Here is a 7,114-nt window from a genome sequence, read left to right on the forward strand (position 1 = left end):
TTTAATATGTGCATTTACTGAACACTCGTTGAGTGTAACATGAAATACGACTTACTTTCCCGATTCAACACATAATTTTTCTACTGGTGCACAACATGAACCGTGCAGAACAAAACCAAGATAGTACATGAACTTACAAATTACTGGACTAAAGATCAGCGTGATCTCTACTTTAACGTTTTGCATGGCTTTACTGTGACGAGTGCTACTTTCATGTAATTTGAACGGCAAAGTCTGTTCCTTTGGTTATTAGCATTCTCTTCGAGGAATGTTCACAAATCATATAAAAATCCCCAGGCTTTTCTTGGGTCCAATCGTATGCTTTTCCTTTTGTTATCATCAAAAGGTTTGGATTAGAGTTTTATTTTTCTGAAGAGTTGTTGCTGAACCTGCTTCGCGAAGTAATAATGATTTTGTTATGGTATTCGTCATTGATTTCTGCTGCCTTCAACTCAAAACATGAACAGCTGTGTCACCCAAGCTGTATCTGAGTCTTGTGCAGGGAAGTATCTGTCGAAAGCCGGGCATGTCATAATGAATCTTGAACTCCATGGCAGAGGCTCTACCGAACCCAGGTTGTGAACCACTGCTCTAGCTCAATCTTTAGTCTGGTCATCACAGTCTCCATCTTTTTTGCTATCAACCCTTGCTGTCCTTTTGTTGAATTTTATGCGGTTGTTGTCCTCTGCTCCCTTCATCCCTTTCTAGTTAATGCTTCCCTTAATCTACACATTTAGTTTCTGCCTTACTAATGCTTACTTGCATTTTAACCCTAATTTAGAATAGAATATACCTTTATTGTCATTGTTACAAAATGGGTTAACATATTGTGACGACGAAATTGGGCATTTAGTCAAAGAAGCGAAACATCCAAAAACATGCAGGAAATGCGCTCATGGATGAGGTTGCCTTTTCTCTGTTTGAGAATGATGTTTCGATGTTCCAATAATGGAAAGTTAAAGTCAAGTCTTCACTTCCCGGAGATGTTCCAAATCACTTCTTGTTTTCTGAAAACACTACATTTTTACCATGAGCGTTCCAATATTTTCTGTCCTAACTTAACATTCTCATCTACTTGCTCACCAACAACACCCCCGTGAACTTCCCACTTTCACTTCCTTGTACCGTATGTTCATTTTGAATCTTTCTCACAACTGATTTTCAGTTTTTTAAAGTGTCCACAACACTTTTTTAGGCACTCTAATACATTTACAAGTGCCTTTTGGGTAAGCCTTGGCTTTGCACACTAGACTTTCTTTATATTCTGGATTAGAAATAGCGCCCACTATTGGGGTGGTTTTACTTGGCACTTTTAGAAATGACAATGTTGAGAAAAGGAAGGATATTGGGGCCACACAAGTAAACGATACATTCTACGACAACAAAACTTGTTGTTGAAAAGAAAATTCTGTTGTTTATAACTAAAATATTTATTTTTCCCAGTGAAAGCGTTCCCCTTGTAAAGATATGTATATTTTTGTTTTCTTTTCAGATTTAGTATATTTTTGTTTTTGTTTTTTTGATTAAATGGAATATAAACAAATTTCGGTAAAATATTTTTTTAATAAAGTCATTCAAAGTATATTTTTCCTATAACTGTATATATTTATTTAAACCCCTTTTTTTCTTTTAAATAGAACAAGTAACACTTTCCGCTTGAGGAAAATATTTTTGGAGGGTGTGTAGTTATAATTATTAGGGCCAACCTAAATGTCTATTGGTTGCCCTGTTTACATTTTAGTGTTAAATGAAGTGGTTGGAGAAGGACACAGAAGTATGGCATTACATGTTAATGATGCTGTTTTTAAAATTTTTGAAAATAATTCATTTTGAAAGGTACATAAGAAAATGAACTGGTAATCTCTTAATAATTTTCCCTTTTTATAAACTAAAAAACATTGGGGTTTTTTTTTTTGAAGGAAATGTTTTTCTTAAAAACAGGATATTTTCTTCTTATTTAAAATATTTTCGAATTTGTATCATTAAATTTTAATGTTGCCCATTCATTTTCCAACAATACAGCTAAGATAATTGTACACGATAAAGGTACTGCAAATCAATTAATCTATTCTGGCCCTCAAAACAGCACCCTTTTTAACCCTTTTAATGCTTTCCATGTGGTTGGTTTGTTATTTTGTTTGTTACTGTTTATTTTATTTTTTTCGCATCGATTGTCACAGTACTGAAAATATTGGGATCTATTTTTAACTGCTGGCTGGGTTTCACTCCCGGGCCACACGCAAGGGAAATGCTTTGTTGGAGGGGAGTTGTGATATTGACATCTTTCATGAGACTAACTTAAAAAGTACATTAAAATATGTCAATAATTGTCCCAACACTGCTGGTATCTCCTAAAGATATGGCCTCCAGATGTCGCTGTATTGTGTAGTACAACCTAAAGTGCCAAAAAGCACAAGGAAGAATCCAAACCACGGACGCAAAGTGACCAAAACGCACCATTTTTCTTCTCAAGTTTTCAGTCTTTTAAAGAGTTTGGATTTTTAGGTGTACCTGTCACAGAAAGATGACGGACAATTATGTCTAAGTTTGATTTTTGAATTCTTTTCAAAGTTCTATGAAATCATGAAGTAAAATTTATATCCAAACGCATCATGTAAAAAAACAACTTTTGCCTTATATTTGCCCAAACATATATTCAAATATGTTATTTTTCATCACAAACGCACACAAAAAAGTGTTAAGAACTTATTCTTGGTAAAATTGCAACTTCTATGGTATGAAACAGTATTTTCTTTACAGTGTGGCCTTGCCATTCCTCTCTATTTTTATATCCTAAAGTGAGCGCACATAACTTTATATATATTTGTATATATGCAGACATAACATTACAAAATTGTATGATAGGAAATGTAACATACGAATGATAACATGACCTAACTCATCATGTGCTGCTTTCATGAAAAAGTGTGTGTGGTTATCAGATGAGCTTCCGGCTTTCAGTGGAAAAATATTGACACAAACCAAACATGTGACTAAAACTGTTTGACCACTCATACAACCGACACCCATTCACACTTCCTCCTGAACCTTCTTCCTCTGTGCCTTCATGTGTTTTCTGTAGCTGTGTGCTCAAAAGTGTTATGTGTTTATAAATATAGGGTGAAAAAGGCACTTTTGGGGGACTATTTGCATTCACAATGTAAACCTCTTACATTAACTGGCCACAGTATTTGTATTTGGGAAAAATGAGTGTCCATTTTTTTTCTCCCCGTTTTTTTGATTGTTCAGTCCCTTGAGCCGGTTTCACAGAGCTGAACCAAGCAGTGTTGGTCGCGTTATTGAAAACACAGTACTTGTTATTTCATTTAGAAAGTGATTCACTTACCTCCCTGACTAATGACACCAAAAAGTAACGAGTTACTCTGAAGGTAACCAACTAATTACAAATTTCCGTATATACTTGCATAAAAGCCGACCTCCAAGAACTGTTTTAACATAACCAGATAATAGAACAAATAGAAGAAAAGGTGTACACCGAGCTATGGAAGTAGTGAACCCTTAATATTTCTCGGCTTGTGAAATTGTGAGAGCTTTTAAATGAACACTTAAGCGAGACACTCCATATTGATTTTGTCTCTGAACTTCAAACCACTCGAATATCTCCTCCTCTATTTCTGGGTACTGTCCAAGACGTTTTCCTTTTTTCTCCAAGCATGAAGCATTGAAAAAATATTTTTATAAATCAAAAGACCAAAATTCAGCACCGTTTTACGTTAAAATCTGTGCTCATGTTTGCCCCATTGATTTGAAAACTCCATGTTAAGATTTTGTTTTATTTTTATCGCTTAACAGGAAGTTGACCCCAAACTTGCCATTAATTTGTACGTGAGTAGAGTTGAGTTAGGGCTAAAAATGAATTAATTGAAGGAGCATAGTGGCAACATATAATGAGAAATCCCAAAACGGCATACAATGTGTGAAAGATTCATGACTTCACCATTAAGAAATTCTAAAGAAGCCATTGGCAAAATGCACAAGTCAGAGATTTTATAATTTACAGGTTAATTTCCCCCCAAAAGCTGGAGGTTTTTCAAACAATTTTCCTACCTGATTTGGTCAATGTACACAAAATGCTTGAAAAACGCAAAATTCACAAACATGAACGTTTTTGTCGGCAACCATAGCTTTAACTCTTCAGATTTCATGAAGTGGCCAGTGATTGCAAGGTGGTTGTTACACTCGATGTGCCAAGTTCAGTTGGTAGAAAATGTAAAAAAATCACTACTGATATTGTAATTATGTTTCGAATTATGTTACTGTCTGTGAACACTGTAAGAGGTAAAAGACAAACCTTAACTCCCTGGCTGTGAATTTGAAGAGTGGTTTAAATACAATCTCTACCAGTTTAGGCACATGCGAATCACTGTAAATGACTCTTGGGCATTTTGTAAACAATGGCTGTTTGAAAGTGCTATATAAATAAAGTTGAGTAAAAGTTATTGTGCTATTTTCCTTCAGAAAAGAAAATATCCTAGAAGGACATGAGTCCAGTGTGGTGTTTCTCATCATATAATAATTCCTCATGAATTAGCAAAATTATTTAGAAATACAGCTACATTTTACCCAGCAAAAATCAATTTTATTTGTGTACAAAATCCACCCATCTCTCTTTCCTCAAGAAGATTTTAATAACTCTGCTTTACAGATTCTCCATGCTTTTCAGTTTCATTAAAAATTTCTTTTCTATCGCCATTGAAGCAAATGCTGAAAGACAAGCTTGTCCTGTCATGGTTCTGGCATACGTTTTTATTAAATTTAGGGGTTGAATTAGTCCGTTCGACAGAAGCAGTGTACACAGGGATTTTTTTTTCACGCTTTTGTCGTGATACTTCCGTTACCGCCCCTTAGTCAATCATTGTTTGCGAAACCGGTGACATTTCGTTCTGCCTTCTAGCAGACGCTGCCTCTCCAATTCGGAATCTGATTGGCTAAAATAAAAGATTTATCTTGATGTATCTTGTTTCTCAGGGCCTGCAGAGCTGATTGTGAAGGCCTTCAGGTACATTCCTGAGTCTAGCAACAACTGATGGCTGAAATGTCATTAGTTAACTCCTTAACGTTCATGTAAAATTGCCTAAAATCACAATCCAAGACATACTCAAAATAAAATGAATGCTGTTCTTGAACCATTTGAAAAATATGGATGGTTCTGGTCTCTTTTGAAAGGTCACACTCTGATTCTGCAAGTACTACGAACATTGAGTAATCTGAGTTGGAACACACAGAAATAAAAGGTTTTTATTCTTGACTGATTTTTTTTGGTAATTCAATCCCTGCAGATGAGTGTACCATGGGCTTTTTAGCTGGAAAACTGGTGAGAAAAAAAGCTTAAAGCCTTACCTGGTACCTTGTCAAATCTGATCACAATCTGAAAAACTAAACATTGTATTTTACACATTCTTTTAAAGGTAGGTTTAGGCGTTTAGGCCATTTGGAGACGAGCAGTTTACAACACTAAACCTTTGCAAATGTGTATTTTACTTTGGCCAATTTTTTAGATATTGTGAAAGAGTTGTAAATGTTTGACTTCTCTTTCCCGAAGTCAAATCAATGATTGTGCGCGTAATAATGCGTGCGAAAATGAATCACGGATTGTCTTGCGCACGTTTTTTTCGTCTCCGATTTGAATACACTCCTGGAAAATGGCATCCAGATATGCTAGGATTGTTATTGGCTAACCAATGTGCCAATCATCATTCGATTTGGTTACTACTGGCTGAAGATATTCTGAACTACAGGAAGCGATCTTTCTTTTATCAAACTGGCCTGTACTGGCTAATGCGGGCTGTGGACCATGAAAAAAAGCCTATTATTGGCCGAGAGTGGTGTCAATTAAAAGGTCAGAGGCTAACAGAAATATATGAAGCCATCTGATGAGGCCCTTTATTTTTAAGGGGAGTTTTGGAACAAAACAAACACATTACAAGAAGAAACATCAGAAAAAAATAGCCATGATTTTAGGCGGATATATTTTATCTGTAGGCAGTGTTTATCAAAAGTACGGGGGCCTGCTGGCGGGCCGTCGCAACGTTAAGGGGTTAAATGTTTAAATATCAAAGCACACAACTGGGAGCAGCGTGAACTGGGGAAAAGCAATTAAAGGAAGCTGGAACACAACTTGTAATTATTTCTTATTGATGGACAAATAGAATAATGGACAAAATATAATTAACATCACATGATTCAGATAGGGCAGCACGGCGGCGCAGTCGTTAGCGCGTCTTGGGAACCTCCTGTGTGCGTTCAAATCCGGCTACCAGCCTACCTGTGCGGAGTTTGTATGTTCTCCCCTGGCACTCCGGTTTCCGCCCACATTCCAAAGACATGCATTTCAGGTGGATTGGCCGGTCCAAATTGTCCCTAGGTGTGAATGAGCGAGCGAGTTGTCAGTCCCTGTGTGCCCTGCGATTGGCTGGCAACTAGTTCAGGATGTCCCCTGCCCACTGCCCGATGATTGCTGGGATGGGCTCCAGCACCCCCACGACCCTACTGAGGATAAGCGGTGCAGCTGATGAGATGAGATGATTCAGATATATTCTATACCTGCAGAGAAGGCCTTGCAGGCACTGACAGCCCACCTGTGGATTGTAGTAAACAGTGACTGCACACTGCTCATTTCCGCTTGGAGAAATTAGAACTTTGCTTATCCTGTCGCAGGAGACTTGTGACTGTTTTGTCGAAGTTGCGTGATTCGTCCTCAAAAAGCGGCGTGAAGTAAGTTTATCCACTTGCGTTCCATGTTTGCCCCGCCTCCTTTTTGGTAGGTGATTGTGGCTTCTCATTTATGTTTTTTGCCACATGTGTTCCCAATGGTATAATTTTAGCCAGATAGCTCTCTGTTACAGGCAGCACGGCGGCGCAGTGGTTAGCGCGTGTGCGGCACAGTTCTGAGGTCGTGGGAACCTCCTGCGTGGGTTCAAATCCAGCTCCCGGCTTTACTGTGCGGAGTTTGTATGTTCTCCCCGTGCTTGCGTGGGTTTCCTCCGGGCACTCCGGTTTCCTCCCACATTCCAAAGACATGCATTTCAGGTGAATTGGCCGGTTCAAATTGTCCCTAGGTGTGATTGAGCGAGTGAGTTGTCTGTCCCTGTGT

The sequence above is a fragment of the Urocampus carinirostris genome, chromosome 1 (assembly GCF_059441175.1).
Source record: "Urocampus carinirostris isolate Australia breed hairy pipefish chromosome 1, RoL_Ucar_1.0, whole genome shotgun sequence".
Classification (NCBI taxonomy): Eukaryota; Metazoa; Chordata; class Actinopteri; order Syngnathiformes; family Syngnathidae; genus Urocampus; species Urocampus carinirostris.